The sequence below is a fragment of the Aquarana catesbeiana genome, linkage group LG03 (assembly GCF_042186555.1).
Source record: "Aquarana catesbeiana isolate 2022-GZ linkage group LG03, ASM4218655v1, whole genome shotgun sequence".
NCBI lineage: Eukaryota > Metazoa > Chordata > Amphibia > Anura > Ranidae > Aquarana > Aquarana catesbeiana.
Window position 1 is genome coordinate 134,224,929 of NC_133326.1, and position 21,748 is coordinate 134,246,676.

The window sequence follows — 21,748 nt, forward strand, 5'->3', positions numbered from 1 at the left end:
CCAGAGATAATAAGTTTAACGCTTGTAGTCTTTACTCATAGCTAAGGTCTTCTAGTCCAGGTTTCGCCAACCACCGGGCTGCGGCCTACTACCGGCTTGTAGTGTCTCTGCAGCCGGGCTGTGGTGGGCGGCATGACATTGCAGACAGGCGGGTGAGAGCCCGGTGGATCAGAGAGGCGGGCAGGGTAGATGAGATGACATCATCTATCTCCGCCCGCCTGGCATCACTGCTCTTCCGCCCTCACAGCATGCGGAATGTCAGAGTGTGCGGCAGGGAGCAGAGATGACATTATCTCTCACCGCCCTCCCCCTTTTTCCTCCTGCAAATGTGCGCTTTTCACAGTGAGCACGACAAATATGGCAGCAAAAACCTGTGCATGCATGGTATCAAGTTGAAAGGCTGCGCTTTACTGCACATATCCAGAGCAAATAGACTTCTTCATTCAACATTGTTGTTCCTTAACCTATTACAGACCGGAAGATTTGGCTGCTTAATGACCAGGGCATTTTTTTCGATACAGCACTGCGTCGCTTTAACTGACAATTGTGCGATGCAGTACCCAAACAAAATTGATGTTATTCTTTTCCCACAAATAGAGCTTTCTTTTGGTGGTGTAACAGCCGCTCGGCTGTTTTACTGGAGGAGCAGGAGGGAACGTCCCGCCGCAATTACCGAGGCACGGTGACCAATCGGCTGCCTCCGGGGGCTGGTTGGAACGAAGCCGTGGGCGGCTTCGTTCCAGTCTTCTAATTGTAAATGCGGAAGCAATGTCATGACGTCACTACCCGTTTACTCGGCTGCCAATGGTGCTGGTTTAAAAAAAATACATAGTATTCAGAATCGCCATTTTCGGCAATCTGAATACTTTGAAGTGCAAAGGAGGGATCGGGGGTCTTTTAGACCCCCGATCCCTCCATAAAGAGTACCCGTCACCACCTATTACTGTCACAAGGGATGTTTACATTCCTTGTGACAGCAATAAAAGTCATCAAAAAAAAAAATTTTTTAAAACACAATTTATAAAAATAAATAAGAAAAAAAAAATTAAAGCGTCCCCGTGAGCTCGTGCAGCAAAGAAAACGTATACAGAAGTTGCGCTTGCATATGTAAACCGTGAGGTATCACCGCGATCGTCAGAGCGAGAGCAATAATTCTAGCTCTAGACCTCCTCTGTAATTGTAACCTGGTAACCGTAAACAAATTCTTAGGTACCGTAGTTTGTCGCCATTCCACGAGTGCGTGCAATTATAAAGCATGACATGTTTGGTATCTATTTACTCTGCGTAACATCATCTTTCACATTATACAAAAAAATTGGGGTAACTTTACTGTTTGGATTTTAAAAAATTCATGAAAGTGTCCCTTTTCCCAAAAATTTGCGTTTAAAACACCGCTGCACAAATACCGTGTGATATAAAATATTGCAACAATCTCCATTTTATTCTCTAGATTCTCTGCTATATATATATGTATTATGTTTGGGGGTTCTAAGTAATTTTCTAGCAATTTTTTTTTTAACTTAAACACAAAATTTCAAAAATAGGCTTAGTCATGAAAGGGTTAAGATAAAAAAAAAACCTGCCTTTTACAGCTCCTTTAAGGGCCTGCTTTACTACGGCCCTGTGCATGTCCACGTTTTCCCAGCATGTGGAGGCACAGGTGTTGCATGCACCTCATTTAGTTGATTTGCAAAACCTTTTTGGGGCCAAAATGTTGCTGACCATTTTGATTTTTAAAAAGAAAAAAGAAAAACTCCTTTGTTTTAAAGGCTAAGGCAGGCTATACACTGTGTGAAATGTTGCAGGAAAGAAATGTGCACGATTCCCTCAACAAACCCAGTGCTGACGGAAGAATCCCTCCTGATGGGCCATTGTCTGCTCCCGGTGGGGGGCAAGCAGGGGAAGCCACCCGCACTGGGAGAAGACTGTGATTATCCCTAGCGGCTAAAGCAGCCGTTGGTGATAATCGTAAGAGAATCCAGCAGGCTGGATGTACCCAATTGATCGTACAACTTGGCACATGTGGGCTGCCCGATAACTGTTCGATTCTAATCGTGTATGGCTGACCTTAGTTGACATTTTTAGGCATGATTTCACTTTTCATAATAGAATCCTTTTGTAATATAATTTCTGGCCCAGCCATCCAAATGTTCTTATCTCTCATTTCCCTCATCCACAGAAGCTTTGAAATTTCATGTTTCTGCCTGGGTATAAAAAAAATCTTTGCGTCACTTCTTGAATGTCATCTAACATCATTCACTGTGTTGCATCACAGAAAAGGGTGTGATATGGCATGTATTACTAGTCTGGATCACACCTCCCTAATTATTATACCGCCACCTCTGTTTTATTTCTTCCCTTAAGTTGACCATACACATTACAGTCTGATTGTACAAGCTCCTGAAATTTCAACTACAGTATATAGTACCAGAGCCTGCCTGATTTGATACAAATTGAACAGATTGTTCAGGGGAGTCATCCTATTCCATAGTTCTGGTAAATCTGAAGGACATTGTACAGAGATTATACATCAGATTGCATAGTGTATGGCCATCTTTATACAAGTGCATAGGAGGGAGTGGATAGAGACACTCAGCTGCCAGGCCCCATTCACATAGCGTAAACTCACATTTCTGCATGTGTTTTGGTCATTTTTTAGAGTTTCTGCTCGTCACACCTAGGGCAGTCCTTTTACTTGAATGGGCCTCCCTATGTGCACCAATCGCCCCAAAGAAGCTCCAGAAGATTTTTTTTATTTTTTTTAAAGCGATGTGTGGTTAATTTTTTACCATGGTTTTTGGTGTGTTTGCCGCATGTTTCTGAAACTCATAGCAAAGCATTTATTTTCTGTGATGTAAGAGGCGCCTCATTATTTGTGTAAATGCACCAGTTTCATGTTCAGACCCCAGTCACACCTAGCACAGTGGGCGCGTTCGTTTTTGGTTTATTTTTTCCTGCTTTACGCATAGTGCAGCCTATTGAATCAGTGGGCTAACCTACACATGGAAAAGTACCTCATGGGATATTTTGGCATGTTGCGGGTTGCACATTTTGTTACTGTGTTTTACTGCGTTTGTCACTTGTGTTTTCATGTGGCAAAATGTGTTTGCTTCTGTGTTTGGGTGCTGTTAACAATTAATGCCACTGAAAGCGCAACAAGTTAATTTTAGGCGTATAAAGGTGGCTATACACTATACAATTTGATTGTACAATCTCCTTTAGGTTGACCAAAACTATATAGTAGGGGTACACACCTATCTATCCAATCACTCTGTATCCAATCAGACAGACTATTGTACGTCATAATTGATGGTAGATTCAGAGTTGATTGTACAATAAGATTGTATAGCCTATATTGAGCTTTACAGAACCCAAGACATACTTCTGTTTTCATTACTACAGCTGTATTCACATGAGCTGTTATTTGATTGTTCAGCTACTGCACATTCTGCCAAATGGACCATCTATGCAAGATGAAATTAAGGAAAAAAATTATGCTTGTGTTTAGTAAGGACAATATTCACTGATTGCATTGGAAAAACGTGCACTTGATGAGGTGGGTGGTAGTGATCTGCTGGAAGGGCAGATACAGAGTGTGTGCCAATGAGGTCAGCTCGTGAACTTATTCCTGTGTCACCTCCCAAGGTCTGTCTAGGAAGTAATGGAAAAGTTTTGTTTATTTTTTATACAGCCAGCTGGACAAAGGTAAGGGCCATACCGGGAGTACCTAATTTTTTCGCCAGTGTCCAATGTGTTGGTCACGAGTCAAGACGTGCTGTGCAGCCAGATCCATTCAAAGTGTCTTTTAGGCCGAATTGAATGGTACCCGGATCTCATGGTGGAAGAAACAAGGTTTTGCCTGTAACGCTTCTCTTTTTAGAGAGCTGGACCCTGGGATCCAGTACTTTGGTATTTTAAGCCGTAAAGTTTTACTGGCGGGGTGCTGTTACAGGGCTAGGAGTGTGGGTTCCCCGAGGGTCCCCGGTTCCTGAAGGTTTAATGGAACCCTCCGTGAAGGGTGAAGATTGGGACTGTTGATCTTACCACAGAAAACCCTGCAGCGGGAAAGGTAAGGAGTTTTTCTAAGAAATGTAAACATTTTTCTTATAAAATGTCTCCTTTAACCACTTCCAGCTCATATGACGTCCTGGGCTTTGGGCGGGTATATCTGAATGATGCCTGTAGTTACAGACATCATTCAGATATTGCCGGTTTCAGCCGGCGAATCTCTACACCATAGGAACGATCATAGCGGCCGTTCCACCGCTTGATCGTTCCTATGGGAGGCGAGAGGGGACGTCACCCCCCTCCCGCCGCCCTCCGGTGCTTGCTCCGACTCACCGTTACGATCGGTGAGGCGGAGAGTGGATCCGCCGGCGCCGGATGTAGATCATAGAGATTTCCGGCGGACCAGATGGTCCCCGGAGTCTCTATGATCGTTGGAGGCCGGGCGCGATGTTATGACGTCACGCCCGGCCTCGCCATTCAAAAAAACGGCGCCGCTTCGGCTGGGAAGCGGCGATCGTTTTATTTTTTATTTCAGGCTTCCCAGCCTAGTGGTGAGATATGAGGTCTTATTGACCCCATATCTCACTATTAAGAGCACCTGACATGTCATATTGCTATTACAAGGGATGTTTACATTCCTTGTAATAGGAATAAAAGTGATCAATTTTTTTTTTTTTCAAAAAAGTGTCAAAATAAAAAAATTTAACAATAAAAAAAAAAAAAAAATTTTTAAAGCACCGCTATCCCCGTGTGCTCGCACGCAGAAGCGAACGCACACGTAAGTCCCGCCCAAAACGGTGTTCAAACCATACATGTGAGGTATCGCCGCGAACGTTGGAGCGAGAGCAATAATGTTGGCCCAAGACCTTGTCTGTAACTCATAACATGTAACCATTAAAAAAATTTCAAGCGTATCCTATGGGGATTTTTAAGTACCGAACATTGGCGCCATTCCACGAGCGTGTGCAATTTTGAAGCGTGACATGTTAGGTATCTATTTACTCGGCGTAACTTCATCTTTCACAAAATGCAAAAACATTGGGCTAACTTTACTGTTTTGTTTTTTTTTTTTTAAACACAAAACAGTTTTTTTTCCCCAAAAAAAGTGTTCGAAAAATTCCTGCGCAAATACTGTGCGAGATAAAAAGTTGCAACAACCACCATTGTATTCTCTAGGGTCTTTGCTAAAAAAACATATATAATGTTTGGTTCTATGTAATTTTCTAGAAAAAAAATGATGATTTTTACATGTAGGCGCAAAGTGTCAGAATTGGCCCGGTATTGAAGTGGTTAAAAAAAAATAAATGTCATGCCTAAGTTTCACCACTAGGGGCTGTATGGAGCACGTACCTTCTCATGCTTTCTCAGAGATCACGCTGTATCAGGAAGCAGCAGGCTCTTTTCCTCCGGTGAGCAACTCAGACTTCCAGTGAGTTTGGTTTTGGGGGGGGTTTGCTTCCACCAGACACCCCCCACCTGGGCTAAGCTCTCCCCCTCTTCACAGGGAAGGGGAGAGCTAAAACTATCGGCGATGCCGTTTTCTTTCACCGCCCCTGCACGGCGGCGGCTCTCAGGTTTCCTCCTCCGCATCCCTCCCTCATACACAAGTCGATCCAGTCGGGTCGTAGGGAAAGCTCTTTCATAAAAGAGAGGAGGGCATGGCACGATGCGAGGTGGGGCTTAGCGCGGCATAGGTGTCCTCCAACGTCCAGCACGGGAGTATGTTTTAAACTTCATTTATGCTGGCTGCAAGCGGTCGCAGGGACACAAGAGCTAAGAGGGATTATGAAAGAGGTTTGGTGACACAGGCATTCCTATTTTGACACATTTACTATTCACATCAGGCTGAGCATTAATAGCAGCGGTGTTGACTGGACTATTGCTCAAGCAGTGGATACGATCCTTCTAGTAGTACCTCTGCTTTTGTGCATTGTGCTATGGTCAGAAGGGGGGGGCTAGAAACACCCCAAAAGAGGGCTAAAGGGATCTCCCTCAAGCTCTGAAAGCCTAAAACTTATCTCTGCAATGGCATCCTCCCCTGAGAGGGGGTGGCTGGTCAGAGTGTGCCTTCAGGGGCCATGGAATGTTTGCAACTGTTTAAAACACTTCAGCCCCTGCCTATATTTTTAAAAAGGTTTTTTTCTCAGCCATGATAGGATTGGGGAAAGGTTAGCGACTTTAATCGCATCCCAGATTGAGATAAAATATGACAGATTCCATTCCATTACCCTAGGACCCTCAAACTGAGTATCTGGGTGCGGGAGAAGATGTTTTCTCTCAGAGGACTGTGAACAGGCTGATGACTCCTCTTCTGAGTATGCGGAAGATCAGCTTCACATTGTTGGTGCAATTTCTTACTGAATTGGTCCGCTCCACGTTTTATACTATCCTTCTTGTTTTGGGTTCGCTAAAGCCGCCTCAAAGCTGTGCATGCCTTTCCTGTCCATTCATTGTTGGGAAAGTTCATGTATTCTGAGTGGGATCACCCAGATAAGCATTTTTTCCCTCCTAAAAAGTTTTTCACACTTTATCCTATGAAATAAAACAAAAAAAAACCCAAAAAACTTTCTGAAGGTGGAAGATAGCAGCTGACGCTGCTTTTATCTTCTGATTAAAAGTTTGACTTATCCGGCAGACAATGCTCAAATACCTAGGGATTCAATGGATAAAGACTTGGAATTCCTAAAAAAAAAAAAAAAATATATATATATATATAAATATATATATATATTTATAGTTTTTCTGACAGGTTGAGTGTCTCAGCCTGTACTGACAGTAATAGAGATGTCAGATCCTTGAGAGACCAGTTTTAAACAGGTGCTCAAAGTTATCCCTGTTCAGCAGGCCCAGGTTCTGCCAAGCTCCTAGTGGCTTTATGTTGGCAATAGACGCTATGAGAGATTCTATCTTCAGGCCTCACGCCTTTTGCTGGGCTGGTACATATATATAGAATACTATGGTTGAAAAATTGGTCAGCCATAGAGAGAGAGAGAGAGATATATAAATAAATATAAACCTCCTGGCTGGTTTTCCTTTTTGCGGCGACCAGCTGTTTGGGATATCTTGGATAATTCCTCCAAAGAATTTTTAGTGGAAAGGTACCCCTTTGCCATTTAAGAAAAGGAGTAAATGTATTTCATTTAAACAAGCTCCTTCTCCAGTGCCGGGGCATCAGCCTCCAGGCAGTCACGACAGCTTCCGCCGTCAAGTTCAAGAGGTAATCCTCAGGGACAAAAGAAACCTACAAACAAGATACTAAAGCCTCCTTAGGGGGCGCCCCCGCTCGCTCGGGGGGGGGGGGGGGAAAGACTTCTGCAGTTCTCAAAGGTCTGGCAGAAAGAATGTCGCGACAGATGGGTGGCTTCTTCAATAGCTCTAGAGTACAATCTGGGGTTTCAAGAGTTCCCGTCTCCTCGTTTTCTCAGATCAAACGTTCCTAAGATCCAGAGAAAAAGAAGTCTCTCTTCTATTATTGGACACTACTTTAGCAAAGAGTGGTAAAGCTGGTCCCCATTTATTCACGGCAAAATTGAATGGAGATGTCAAACCTATTTTGGATCTCAGGAATCTAAACCAGTTCCTGAATAGCCGCTCTTTTTTGCATGGAGTCAATCCAATCAGTTTAAAAATTTTATTTTCAGTTTGTAGCTCGGTTTCAGGTCTAGCTACTGCATCTTGAGTGTTTACAAAGGTTTTGGCTCCTCCTTTAGCCAGACTAAGGGCACAAGGTATAACTATTATAGTTTACCTAGACGATCTGCTCTTAATAGACCAGTCGGTAGCCCGCTTAGACCAAAGTATGGTCACCACATTCAACTACCTGGAATACCTAGGTTGGATTCTCAACCTGAAGAAATCTTCCTTAAAACCATTAAGGAGATTAAAATACTTGGGTATTTTCATAGATACACCCAGAAAAGGGTATTCTTACCCCAGGCAAAGATCAGCGCCATAAAGGAACTGATTAAAGTGGTCGAGGCAAGATGAATCCTTCTATTCAGCTCGCATGAGGGAAAGATGGTGGCTTTATTTGAGGCTGTTCCTTACGCTCAGTTTCATTCGAGGCTGCTGCAAAACCAGTATATTATCGGCTTGTAACAAGAGGGTTCAAGCTCTAGATTTTCCAATGTGTCTGACTCCAAAGGTGCAACGGAGCCTCAGTTTATGGTTAATAACCAAAAAACTGCGAAGGGAAAAAGCCTTCCTACAGTTACTTGGGAAGTATTAACAACATACACCAATCTGGTGAATCATATCCTATCTTGGGCAGAAAACAATGTACCTTGCCTATTGGCAGTTTTTCATTCTAGGAATAGAAAATTGGCAGGCGGTCTATTTGAGTTGCCAGCAGTTGTTCCCAGGAGACTGGTTCCTTCACCCCGATATCTTCTGACAATAGGTCAAAGCTGGGGGATTCCAGACGTAGATCTGTTTGCATCCAGGTTCAACAAAGAGATTGTCAACTCTGTGTTAAGATCAAAGGATCCGCTAGTATGTGGAATAGGTGCCTTGGTGTTCCTGTGGAATCGGTTTTATTGTTTTTATGCATTCCCTCCTTTTCTGCCTGCATCTACGACTTCTTCGCAGGATCAAGCAGGAAGGGAAATCAGTGATTCTTTTGGCCCAGCGTGGCCCAGAAGATCTTGGTATGCAGAGATTGTAAGGTTGGCGGTAGGGGTCCCATGAACCCTACCACCACGTCCAGACCTTCTCTTGCAAGGTCCAGTATTCAATCTTACCTTTCAAATGATAAATTTAACGGTTTGGCTATTGAGACCCACATTCTGAGGAAATGTGGGCTGTCAGGTTTAGTGGTATCTACCTTGGTTAATGCACGGAGGCCTGCGTCCATAATCATATTATGGCGTCTGGAAAGCATATGTCTCCTGGTATGAAACCAGGGGTTGGCACCCCAGGAAAATAGGTCATAGGTAGAATCCTTGACCTTCTGCAGATGGGGTTAGAAATAAAGCTGGCCTTGAGTACTTTCAAAGGACAAGTCTCAGCCTTATCCGTATTTTTTTCAACAACCACTTGCCTAGCATTCTATGGTTCGTAGCTTTATTCAGGGAGTAACACGGCTTAATCCTACGGTTAGGTCACCCCTAAACCCTTGGGACTTGAATTTAGTTCTGTCAGCATTACAAAAACAGCTTTTCTTTCTCGTACATCACGGGACACAGCCTCAGTAATTACTGATGGGTTATAGGGTATCACTAGGTGATTGGACACTGTTCACACCCTAGACAGGAAGTTCAACCCCCTATATAACCCCTCCCCTTCCTGGGGATACCTCAGTTTTTTTTGCCAGTGTCTTAGGTGTTGGTCATGGATAAGATGTGCTGTGCTGAGCTCCAAAGGAATATCCTATACTGGGGCAAGCTATGCAGCCGGATCCATTCAAAGTGTCTTTTCCAGGCCGAATTGGTTGGTACCCGGGCCTCGTGTCCGAAGAAACAAGGTTTTACCTGAAATGCTTCTCTTTAGAGAGCTGGACCCCGGGATCCAGTATTTGTTTTTTTCAGCCATATCCCTGGTGGGGTGCTTTTCGGGGCCAGAACTGTGGATCCCCCTATACATAGGGGGCCCCAGTCTCTGAAGGTTTTTCTCTAAACGGAGACCACCATGAGAGGTGAAGATTGGGTCTGTTACAACAGAACCCTGCAGCTGGGTAAGGTAAGGGAAGACTCCTTAAGAATTTTTCCAGTTCTTATAAGGTTTCTCCTTTAAGTAAATGTATGCTATGTCTATAGTCGCCACCGGCGGCTGTCAAGAGCACATACCTTTTCATGCTTGATTTGTCTTGTCTCGGTGTCCATGCTGTACGCTCCTCCAAGCCATGCTCCAGGTAGGATGTGGGAAGGGGGGTTTTTTCCTACAGGGATTCTCCCCCCACGACTTAGGTAAAGGCACAGGGAAGCGGTAGTATGCTGCACCACACACCGCCACCATTACAGCGGCTTCCCATCCACCGGGCCTCCTCTCTCCTCCGCCCCGGCCCCTCCCCCTCCATGCTAGTTCCGAGGATCTAGAGCCTCGGCTCGCGCGGGAAACAGTCTTTTTTAAAAAGACGAGGGGGGGCGGGAGGTGGGTGTGGAGCGTTAATGCAACGTCGGCCTGGTGTAACGCTCACATTGCACGCTGCATACAGGCTACAAGGTGCACTCTTTTCAGATGCACACGGCCTATGGAGGGACACAGAGCAGACGGGCGCATGTGAGGGGGAGACACAGGCATTCCCAGGCAAACATTTACTTGAGCACCAGACTGAGACTTAGTAGCAGCGGCAGTTGCTGAACTACATTGCTCAGCAGTCAGTGCATTCTGGTAGTGCCTCTGCTTTTTGTGTTTTGCACTAGGGGCAAAAGAGGTACATATATCCCGAAACATAGGGGCTCTAAGGGACTCCCTCAGGCTCTGAGGACCCCCCTTCTGTAGCACCTTCCCCCCTGAAGGACCGGGGGAAGCTGGCCAGGGTGAGCCGTCGGGGTCAGGGGCTGCAGCTGCTTCTGGCACTTCAGCCCCTGTATACATTACACAGGAGGTTCTTTCCTCAACCATTAATGGATTAGAGAAAAGACTGGTGGCCTTAATCGCATCTTCACTCTGTGAAAGAAAATGCAAAAAATGCATTAGGTCCCCTCTGCCACCCAGGACCCTCAAACAGAGGAACTCTGGGGGAAAAAGGAGAGGAATCCCTCTGAGGATCGGGATGAGACTTATGATTCCTCTTCTGATTCTCAGGATGAGAAGGTGTTAGTGACAAATTTTGGCTGGATTGCTCCACATTCAGGTTACCCGTATCTGAGTAAGTTAAAGAACCCTCCTTTGGTTTGGGTTCACTGAAGCCTCCCCAAACTACACATGCTTTTCTGTTTATGGTTACTGAAAAAGCTTATTTTTTCTGAGTGGGATCACCCAGATAAACATTTTTTTTCCGCCCAAAAAAGTTTGCAACACTTTATCCTATGGAGGAAAAATTTACTAAGGGGGGGGTATACCAGCAGTTGATGCCGCCATTCCTCCGTAAATAAGTCTGGCTTGTCTTGTCGACAACGCTCAGATACCTAGGGATCCAACTGATAAGAAATTGGATTTCCTGTTGAAAAGTGTTTTCTTCTTGGCAGGTTCAGTGATAGCTCAACCTGCAGTGGCAGCAATCAGTCTGTCAATACTTGAGAGACCATGTTAAACAGGTCCTCAAAGTTTTACCTGAACAGCAAGCCCGGGGGTTTGCCAACCTACCAGGGGCTTTGTGTTTGCTGTTGACGCAATCAGAGATTCTATCATCCAAACCTTTCGCCTTGCGCTTGGGTTGGTACATATGCGTAGAATCTTATGGTTGAAAAAATTTCAGCCGAATCACCTTGTAAGAAGCTTCATTCCCCTTCATGGTGCAAGGCTGTTCAGAGAGGATTTGGTATATGTCCCTCTTTTAAACAGGCTCTGTCCTCAGTGCCAGGAGCATCAGCCTCCAGGCAGTCGCGAAGGCCTCCTCCGTCAGGCTCAAGAAATAAATCTCAGAGTCGACCCAGGGACAAAGTCCTGTGAGAGGAAGCCGACAAGACGCTAATGCCTCTTTATGAAGGAGTGCCCCTGCTCGGGTGGGGGCAAGACTGCTACAGTTCTCAAGGCTCTGGTAGGAGGATTTCCAGGACAGATGGGTGATGTCCACATTAACTCTAGGTTACAAACTAGAGTTTCGAGAATTCCCCTTTCCTCGTTTCCTCAGATCAAATGTTCCCAGAGACCCAGAGAAAAAGAAGTCTCTCTTCTAGCATTGGAGCGACAATTTTCACAAAAAGTTATCGTGGTGTTCCCACGCAAGAGCAGGGATTGGGGTTTTATTCAAACCTTTTCACGGTTCCAAAACCGAATGGGGATGTCAGACCCATTTTAGATCTCAAGGGTCTAAACCGATTCCTAAAGATTCGATCCTTTCGCATGGAATTGATCCGATCGGTAGTCTCCATCCTACAAGGAGAATTTCTGGCGTCTAGACATCAAGGACGCATTCATACATGTACCTATTTTCCCTGCTCATCAAAAGTACCTGCGTTTCAAAGTAGAAAAATGCCACTTTCAGTTTATAGCTCTGACTTTCGGACTAGCTACTGCACCTCGGGTGTTTACAAAAATTCTGGCCCCCCCGCTGGCCAGATTATGGGTCCAAGGTATAATGGTAATAGCATACCTAGACAACCTGCTCTTGATAGAGCGCTCGGTAGCCCGCTTGAACCAAAGCTTGGTCACCACAGTCAACTACCTGGAATACCTAGGTTGGCTCCTCAACTCAGAGAAGTCTTCTTTGAAACCAGTAAGAAGACTAGAGTATTTTGGTCTGGTCATAGATGCAGCCCAGAAGAGGGTATTTTACCCCAGGCAAAGATCAGTACCATAAAAGAACTGATTCAGGTAGTCAGGGCAAAGAAAAATCCTCCTATTCGCCTTTGTATAAGGCTACTGGGGAAGATGGTGGCTTCATTCGAAGCAATTCCCTATGCTCAGTTTCATTCGAGACTGCTGCAAAACAGTATCCTGTCTGCCTGGAACAAGGAGGTTCAGGCATTGGCTTTCCCGATGCGTCTGTCTCCTACAGTGTGTCAGAGCCTCAGTTGGTTGATACCTGAAAATCTGCAAAAGGGAAAACCCTTTTTTCCAGTTGCCTGGACAGTGGTAACAACAAATGCCAGTCTTTCGGGTTGGGGAGCAGTTCTGGAACAGTCGACTGTCCAAGGGAGATGGTCCAAGACAGAGAGGACCTTACCCATCAACATTCTAGAGTTCCATGCGGCGTATCTAGCCCTAAAGGCCTGGACACTCAGGTTACAGGGTTGCCCTGTCAGGATCCAGTCCGACAATGCCACAGCAGTGGCTTATATCAATCACCAGGGATGCACCAGGAGTCGTGCAGCCCAAGGAGAAGTAAACCAGATCTTAATCTGGGCAGAAGCATGTGCCGTGCATATCGGTAATCTTCATTCCGGGAGTAGAGAACTGGCAGGCGGACTACTTGAGTCGCCGGCAGTTATTCCCAGGGGAATAGTCTCTTCACCTGGACGTCTTCTTGGCCATATGCCAAAGATGGGGGGGTTCCGGATGTAGACCTCTTTGCATCCAGGTTCAACAACATTGATAACTTTGTGTCAAGAACAAGGGATCCTCTTGCATGCGGGACAGATGCATTGGTGACTCCATGGCACCAATTCTCCCTGATTTACACATTTCCTCCTATTCTGCTACTGCCACGACTTCACAGAATCAGGCAGGAAAGGAAGTCGGTACTTCTGGTGGCCCAGCATGGCCCAGAAGAGCTTGGTATGCAGAAATAGTAAAGATGGCAGTAGGTCCCCCGTGGACCCTACCGTCACGTCCAGACCTGCTATCCCAAGGTCCAGTGTTCCATCCTGCCTTACAAACGCTAAATTTGAGTTTCTGGTGATTGAAACTCACGTTCTGAAGAGTCGTGGGCTTTCAGGTCCTGTGATTTGTACCTTAATCAATGCAAGAAAGCCAGCTTCCAGAATGATTTATCATAAGAGTCTGGAAAGCTTAGGTCTCCTGGTGTGTATCCAGGGGTTGGCATCCCAGAAAATATGTCATAAGTAGAATTCTTGACTTTCTACAAATGGGATTAGAAATGAAGCTGGCCTTGAGTACCATCAAGGGCCAGGTCTTGGCCTTGTCAGTATTATTTCAATGGCCGCTTGCTTTGCATTCTTTAGTCCGAAGCTTTATACAGGGGGTAATGCGTCTTAATCCTCCGGTTAGGGCGCCCCTAAACCCCTGGGACTTGAATTTGGTTCTGTCAGTTTTACAGAAACAGCCTTTTGAACCAATACGTCAAATTCCCTTAGTCTTGTTGACAAAGTAAATTTTTTTCTGGTAGCCATTTCTTCTACTAGAAGAGTATCAGAATTAGCATCTCTTTCCTGTAAAGAGCCTTATTTAATCATACACAAGGATAGAGTGGTATTGCGCCCTCATCCTAGGTTTCTACCGAAAGTGGTTTCAGATTTTCATCTAAACCAAGATATTGTTCTACCTTCCTTTTTTTTCCAGATCCCTGTTCTACGAAGAAAGGTCACTGCATTCTTTGGATGTAGTAAGAGCAGTCAAGGCCTATCTGGAAGCAACTGCTCAAATTCGCAAAATGGATGTTTTGTTCGTACTGCCAGAAGGTCCCAATAGAGGACAGGCAGCGTCAAAGTCTGCCATTTCAAAATGGATTTGACAAATGATTATTTAAGCTTACGGTTTGAAACAGAAAATTCCACCTTTTCAAATCAAGACACACTCAACAAGAGCTATTAGTACTTCTTGGGTGGTGCATCACCGGGCCTCTATGGCTCAAATCTGCAAGGCCGCAACCTGGTCTTCAGTCCATACATTTATCAGATTTTATCAGGTGGATGTGGGAAGGCATGAGGATATCGCCTTTGGGCGTAGTGTGCTGCAGGCAGTGGTACGAGGTCCTCAGGTCTGATTTACACCCTACTTTGTGTGGTCCCCTCCCCTCAAATAGCATTGCTCTGGGACATCCCATCAGTAATTACTGAGGCTCTCTGTCCCGTGATGTACGAGAAAGAAAATAGGATTTTCTATAACGGCTTACCTGTAAAATCCTTTTCTTTTGAGGTACATCACGGGACACAGCTCCCGCCCCTCTTCTTATACACTTATATTGCTTTGCTACAAAACTGAGGTATCCCCAGGAAGGGGAGGGGTTATATAGGGGGTTGAACTTCCTGTCTAGGGTGTGACCAGTGTCCAATCACCTTGTGATACCCTATAACCCATCAGTAATTACTGAGGCTCTGTGTCCCGTGATGTACCTCAAAAGAAAAGGATTTTACAGGTAAGCTGTTATAAAAATCCTATTTTTTTTGAGCCAATACGACATATTCCCTTTTTTTGACAAGGAAACTAGTTTTTCTGGTAACCATATCTTCTGCAAGAAGGGTATCAGAGTTGGCTGCTCTTTCTTGTAAAGAGCCACATTATTCAAAAGGATAAGGTAGTATTGCGTCCTCATCCTAACTTTTTACCAAAGGTAGTATCAGGTTTTTATCTAAACCAGGATATTGTTCTACCTTCATTTTTTTCCAGAACCCTGTTCTATGGAAGAAAAATCACTACATAATCTTTGTCTAGCGGGTGTACAAGACTGCGCTTAGAATACACCGTAGGTTTGCTGCCATCACCTAATAGAGCTCCCCTAGGGGGTCTCTAACACAAAAAGATATAATAGCAAGAGGTGAGTGGCGCTATCTAAATATACCAATTGAGAGACGTATTTAAGGGTATATATGTGTGTGCCCTGTAAGTGGCATAGAAACACTTAGTGCACAAACATAAAAATGAAAAATGAAAATAATGTGGAAATATATGGGCTCAGGCCCTCTAAATAGATTAAACCGTATTAAAGGTGGGTGTGTATGTGACCTTACAATGCCATTCAAACATGTAGTGCACCAACATCAAAATAAATAGGTACTTGTGAGCTCAAAAAAAAGAGAAAAACATGAGGGCATAAGGCTCAACCAGTGTGTATATGGAACCCCCTGGTTAGTGATATGCTACACGTACTCTGGTTGATTCCCAGTCCCTAAATGGCCTTACTAAGAAATCATAAACGGCCTGCATACATCTGGTACCTGTAAATCTGATTAACAATAAAAATTAACTTTAAAATACCGTGATAAGAAAAAATATATACTAAGACCGCAGTGCTGCGGACACACTATAAACTGTGACTTTGTTTATGTGAAATGTGCAAAAAATGTCCATATATAATCATATAAATAGTCCATATGATATGTAAATAAATTTCTTCAAATGTTATGACATAAAATTGAATGGTGACTTGAGTGCTCCCAGTATCTTCTGGTGACCCTGTGCTCCCCACCAGGGTCCCCACTCATCAGATCCACTCGCCCCCACAGGGGCAATGCTCATATAGATGCAATCAATACGATTACTCCCCCATAGTTGTTACGATATCAATAGTAGATTTCCGACTTCAAATGAAATGTGGTATATTCTGTGGTTGGTTCCTCATAAAAGGAAAGAGATGTGGACTCCCATAGTGTAGTAAATCATTAGAAATTTATTAAAAAAACATCAACGTAGAAGAAAAAAATAAATATATATATATATATATATATATATATATATATATATATATATATATATATATATATATATATATATATATATATATATATATATATATAATTTTTTTTTATAGATAGTAAAAAACACTCTTTTTTAATAATGAATATTAGAAACAAGTCCCGGACACGGCTTGTAGGCTAACCATAAGGTTGTCCACTCCACTAATACAAGATGTAGAAGTGTGCTAATGGAGATCAAGCCTTATTTAAAAAACACAAGGTGAACGTTAAACATACAATGCAGCCATTTTAGGGAAAGTGTCTACCATGTCACCTATACCTAGTATGTGATCTCCGTTACATAATCTCGTAGGTTGATGCACAAAAATATGCATCAATGACTACGGGATATATGGGAGACACCCCGTGTGTATTGTGAAAAATATGTCACTATTATGTGAATAAGTGGTGAGTGCTACCCAGGACATTAAGAACTAACTGTATGGTTAGCCAAACATAATGGTGGAGGGGTCCATATTTAAATGATTGTTAGCAATGAGAGGTAGAGAAGTGAAGAAAATCATCCACCCTCATACAAATTGTTTAGAGGGTGAGGGGCTTGCCCATCACCAGAGCCACTTATGTTAACACTCCCAGCCTCATGCATAGAGTGTTCATAACTATATAGCACCAATTACGCCCAGAGCATTTTGCTACAATGCTCAAGGGTTGGCTATAAAGCAATTTAAATCTATGTCATATCACCCTCACTCCTACCCTCTCCCTACTATGGCACCCATCATCTCCTGCAGTTGCTGCACCCACATACTGACATAAACACCAGGGCCACTAGACACGTGCGCTCATGCACATCCCACTCCCACCTTGCCTTCCTCACCCTCCTCCTTCTCCTAGTCTCAGGTGACATTTCTCCTAATCCTGGTCCGCCATTTTCCAAATGCAAGCCACATATCCAATACCCCTCCCCCTCTGGCAACCACCGCAATCCACTCAGTTTAATTTCTATCCCCCTGCTTCCTCAAAGCACCCCACCAATCTCATGTGCCCTTTGGAACGCCCGCTCCATCTGTAACAAGCTAACATCTGTACATGACCTCTTCATCTCTCATGGCTTGAACATACTCGCCATAACAGAAACCTGGCTGCAAAATTTTGACTCCGCTTCTCCCGCTGCCCTCTCCCATGGTGGTCTCCATTGGACTCACTCCTCCAGACCCAACAGACAGAAAGGAGGTGGAGTTGGCTTCCTTCTGTCCCCACAAAGCACCTTCCAAGTCCTTACTGTCCCTCCCTCTCTATCCCTCTCTTCTTTCGAGATGCACTGTATTCGTCTGTTTTCTCCCATTTCTCTGAGGATTGCAGCAATTTATAGGCCTCCAGGACCGGTATCGCGCTTCATTGATGACTTTGCTGCCTGGCTACCCTACTTTCTCTCCTCTGAAATACCCACCATTATTCTTGGTGACTTTAACATTCCTGTCAATGTCAACAGCCCAACTACAGCTAAACTTCTCAACTTAACCTCATCTTTTGACCTAACCCAATGGACACATACTTCCACTCACTCCAATGGTAATACCCTTGACCTTGTATTCTCCCATCTCTGCAACCCTGGCAACCTCACCAACACCCCCTTTCCTCTATCTGATCACAACCTCATTACTTTCACTGTATCCTTGCCTCCAACCACCCATCCCTCCAAGCAGCAAACAATTACTTGTAGAAACCTTCGCCACTTTAACCCTTCTCTTCTCTATTCTGCTACTGACAACCTATATGACATAATCTCTCCCCTGTCCTGTCCTGACCTGGCCACTTCTGTCTACAACAGTTCACTCTCATCATCACTAGATGCACTTGCTCCTCTAACCACACGCAGAATTAGGCCCCGACCGTTACAACCCTGGCAAACTGACAACACTAGAAATCTCAAGAGACATTGCCGTGCTCTTGAACAACTGTGGCGTAAAACCAAATGCCTGCAAGACTTCACCCTATATAAATCTGCCCTTCTAAAATACAATTCATGCCTCCATGCTGCCAAACAAGCCTACTTTGTCTCTCTTATTAATTCCTTGTCATCCAGGCCCCGTCGGCTCTTCTCAACCTTTAACTCTCTGCTTCGTCCACCACCCCCTCTACCCACTAACTCACTCACTGCCCAAGAGATTGCCAATCACTTCAAAGACAAGATCGATGCAATTCGTGAGGACATCTCCACTGTGCGTACGTCTTCCCCACCCATCATACCTTGCCCAGCAGCACATTCAACCCTCTCCTCTTTTGAATTGGCTACTATGGAAGAGGTTACAAAAATTTTCTCGGATGCCCACCTAACCAATTGTCCCTTGGATCCTGTTCCCTCACAACTACTATGGTCACCCTCTTCTTCTATCCTATGCTCCCTCACCCACATCTTCAATCTCTCCCTTTCTAGTGGCATTTTCCCCTCCCCTCTAAAACATGCACAGATCACTCCCATTCTTAAAAAGCCCTCACTGGACCCTACCGACCTGAACAACTTAAGACCCATCTCACTACTCCCATTCACCTCTAAACTTCTAGAACGCTTAGTCTACAACCGTCTTAGCTCCTACCTCAATGAAAATAACCTTCTTGACCCCTTACAGTCTGGCTTTCGCTCGCAGCACTCCACGGAAACTACCTTACTAAAACTCACTAACGATTTACTAACTGCTAAAACCAACAGCCAGTACTCCATACTCCTACTACTTGACCTCTCTGCGGCCTTTGATACTGTTGACCACCCGCTCCTTCTCAATAAACTACATTCCCTTGGCCTCCGAGATTCTGCTCTATCCTGGTTCTCTGGCTATTTATCACAGCACTCCTTCAGTGTCACCTACAACTCTGTCTCCTCCTCTCCATTGCCCCTTTCTGTGGGGGTCCCCCAAGGCTCGGTTCTTGGACCCCTTCTCTTCTCTATCTACACCTCCTCCCTTGGTCACCTAATAACTGCCCATGGCTTCCAATACCACTTATACGCTGATGACACCCAAATCTATCTGTCTACTCCTCACCTCACTCCTTCAGTCTCCTCTCGCATTACTAACTTACTAACTGACATATCAGCATGGATGTCGCACCACTTCCTTAAACTAAATCTATCTAAAACTGAGCTATTAATATTCCCCCCCGCCCGTGCCCCCCTCCATGACTTTTCCATCAAAATCAATAATGCAACCATCAGTCCCTCCCCTCACGCCAGGGTACTAGGTGTAATCCTAGATTCTGACTTGTCATTTCAGCCTCAAATCCAATCGCTGTCAAAAGTTTGTAGAATTCACCTCCGTAACATCTCTAAAATTCGCCCTTTTTTAACAAATGAAACCACCAAGCTCCTCATTCACTCCCTTGTTATCTCTCGCCTTGACTATTGCAACTCCCTTCTCATTGGCCTACCGCTCCATAGGCTATCCCCTCTTCAGTCTATCATGAATGCTGCTGCCAGACTTATCCACCTTACCAACCGCTCAGTGTCTGCCAACCCTCTACTTCAATCCCTACACTGGCTCCCAATCACCCAGCGAATTAAATTCAAAATTCTAACCACAACATACAAAGCCATTCACAACTCTGCCCCAAGCTACATCACTAATCTTGTCTCCAAATATCACCCAAATCGACCTCTCCGCTCTTCTCAAGACCTCCTGCTTTCAAGCTCTCTCATCTCCTCCTCCCATGCTCGTCTCCAGGATTTCTCCAGAGCCTCTCCCATCCTCTGGAACTCGCTACCTCCATCTATCCGGCTATCCCTTACTCTTGCTACCTTCAGGCAATCCCTGAAAACTCATCTCTTCAGGAAAGCCTATCACGTCTCCAACTAATCTCCTACCACTTCCACCAGCTCATTCCCCACAGTTACAACCTTTTGTACCACCTGCCCCACCCTATTAGATTGTAAGCTCTTCTGAGCAGGGCCCTCTTAATCCTATTGTATTGTATTATAACTGTATTGTCTCCCTTTTATATTGTAAAGCGCTGCGTAAACTGTTGGCGCTATATAAATCCTGAATAATAATAATAATGTCTAGGTTGAGGCCCCTTGGAGCAAGGGACCCCAACTGGTATAGCCAGGCAGTTTCATTTTGGGAGATAAGTATGGTTTTATTTCCACCTCTCCAGTAATCCCTAATGCAGTCAGTTCCATAGAAAATCAGACCCGTAGGGTCACGATTGTGGACTGCATCATAATGGCGTGAAAGGTAATGCTTTGGAAACCCCTTCCTGATGTTTTTAATGTGCTCCCATATACATACATACAGAGGGCGTGTGGTTCTGCCCACGTATTGTAACTGGCACGGACGCTCTATGATGTAAGTTACGTGAGTACTTTGACACGTTATGAGTTCCCTAATACGGTATTCTTTATGGTCAGTTTTGGATTCCAAGGTTTCCCTTTTCCAGGGTTGTTTTTTGCTGACCCTGCATGGTAGGCATCTTTGGCATTTATAGAAGCCCTTCATGTCTGGAAAGATTTTTTTGGAGTTTGGTGGATTGATAGCATTATGTACTAGGTAGTTCCTCAATGTTTGAGCTTTTCTATAGGTTAGGTTTATTCGGTAGTAGATTTCCAAGGATCCGATCTTCTTTTAGGATAGGCCAGTATTTGGTTAGGATGTGTTCAAATTCCCTATATTGAGTGTTCAACCCTGTAACAAACGCCATGCTTAGTTTGTTTTCCTCTTTTTTAGATTTAGTGAACCGATTATTCCGGTCCATATTTGCTACAGTCGCCTTAAGTTTGACCAGTTGGTCTAACTTATAACCTTTCTCAAGGAACCGCTCAATCAAAATATCTGCTTGTTCTAAATAGTCCTCCCTTGTAGCACAATTTCTCCGCAGCCTAATAAGCTGGCCTTTGGGGATATTTCCCTTCCATTGGGGGTGGTGACAGCTGGTTATTGGGATATACCCATTTCTATCCGTTGTCTTAAAATAAGTTTTTGTATGCAAGCTGTTCCCCTTCAAGATTTCTAGATCTAAGTATTCAATCTTGTGGTTGTTCCATTTACCAGTAAAAGTAAGGCCATACCTATTAACATTTAAATTCTGCAGGAAATCTTCAAAGGTTTCAGGTGTGCCATCCCACAATATGATAAGATCATCTATGTACCTGCGGTACAACTTTAGTTGGGGGATGTTCTTGGCATAAACGTACTCCTCTTCCCACATGGTCATCAGGAGATTGGCTACGCTTGGGGCATACCGTGTGCCCATAGCAACTCCTTTGGTTTGGACATAGTATTCTTGATTATACCAAAAGTAGTTGCATGTCATGGCGAGCTGTAGACCTTCAAGTATGAAATCGATCTGTTCTTGCTTCATAGCAGTAAACTCATGAAGGGCTTTTTCTACACTCAATATTCCATCTTTTTGGACGATACTAGTATAGAGAGAATTCACATTTATAGTAGCTAGTAAGTAATCCTGAGCTCCATCTATTTGTTGTAATTCCTCTAAAAGCTGGGCACTATCTCGTAGATAGGATTTCCCCTTACACACCAATGGTTTGAGGAATTTATCCAGATATTCACCCAACCGGGAGAATACTGAATTGATGCCACTAATAATGGGCCTTC

At 44.3% G+C, this 21,748-nt stretch overlaps 1 protein-coding gene across 1 annotated transcript in view; it reads left to right on the plus strand.

The window, feature by feature from the left end:
* Positions 1 to 21,748, plus strand: part of SND1 (staphylococcal nuclease and tudor domain containing 1) — a 957,459-nt gene that overhangs the window by 402,459 nt on the left and 533,252 nt on the right. The gene's annotated exons all lie outside the window — the stretch shown is intronic.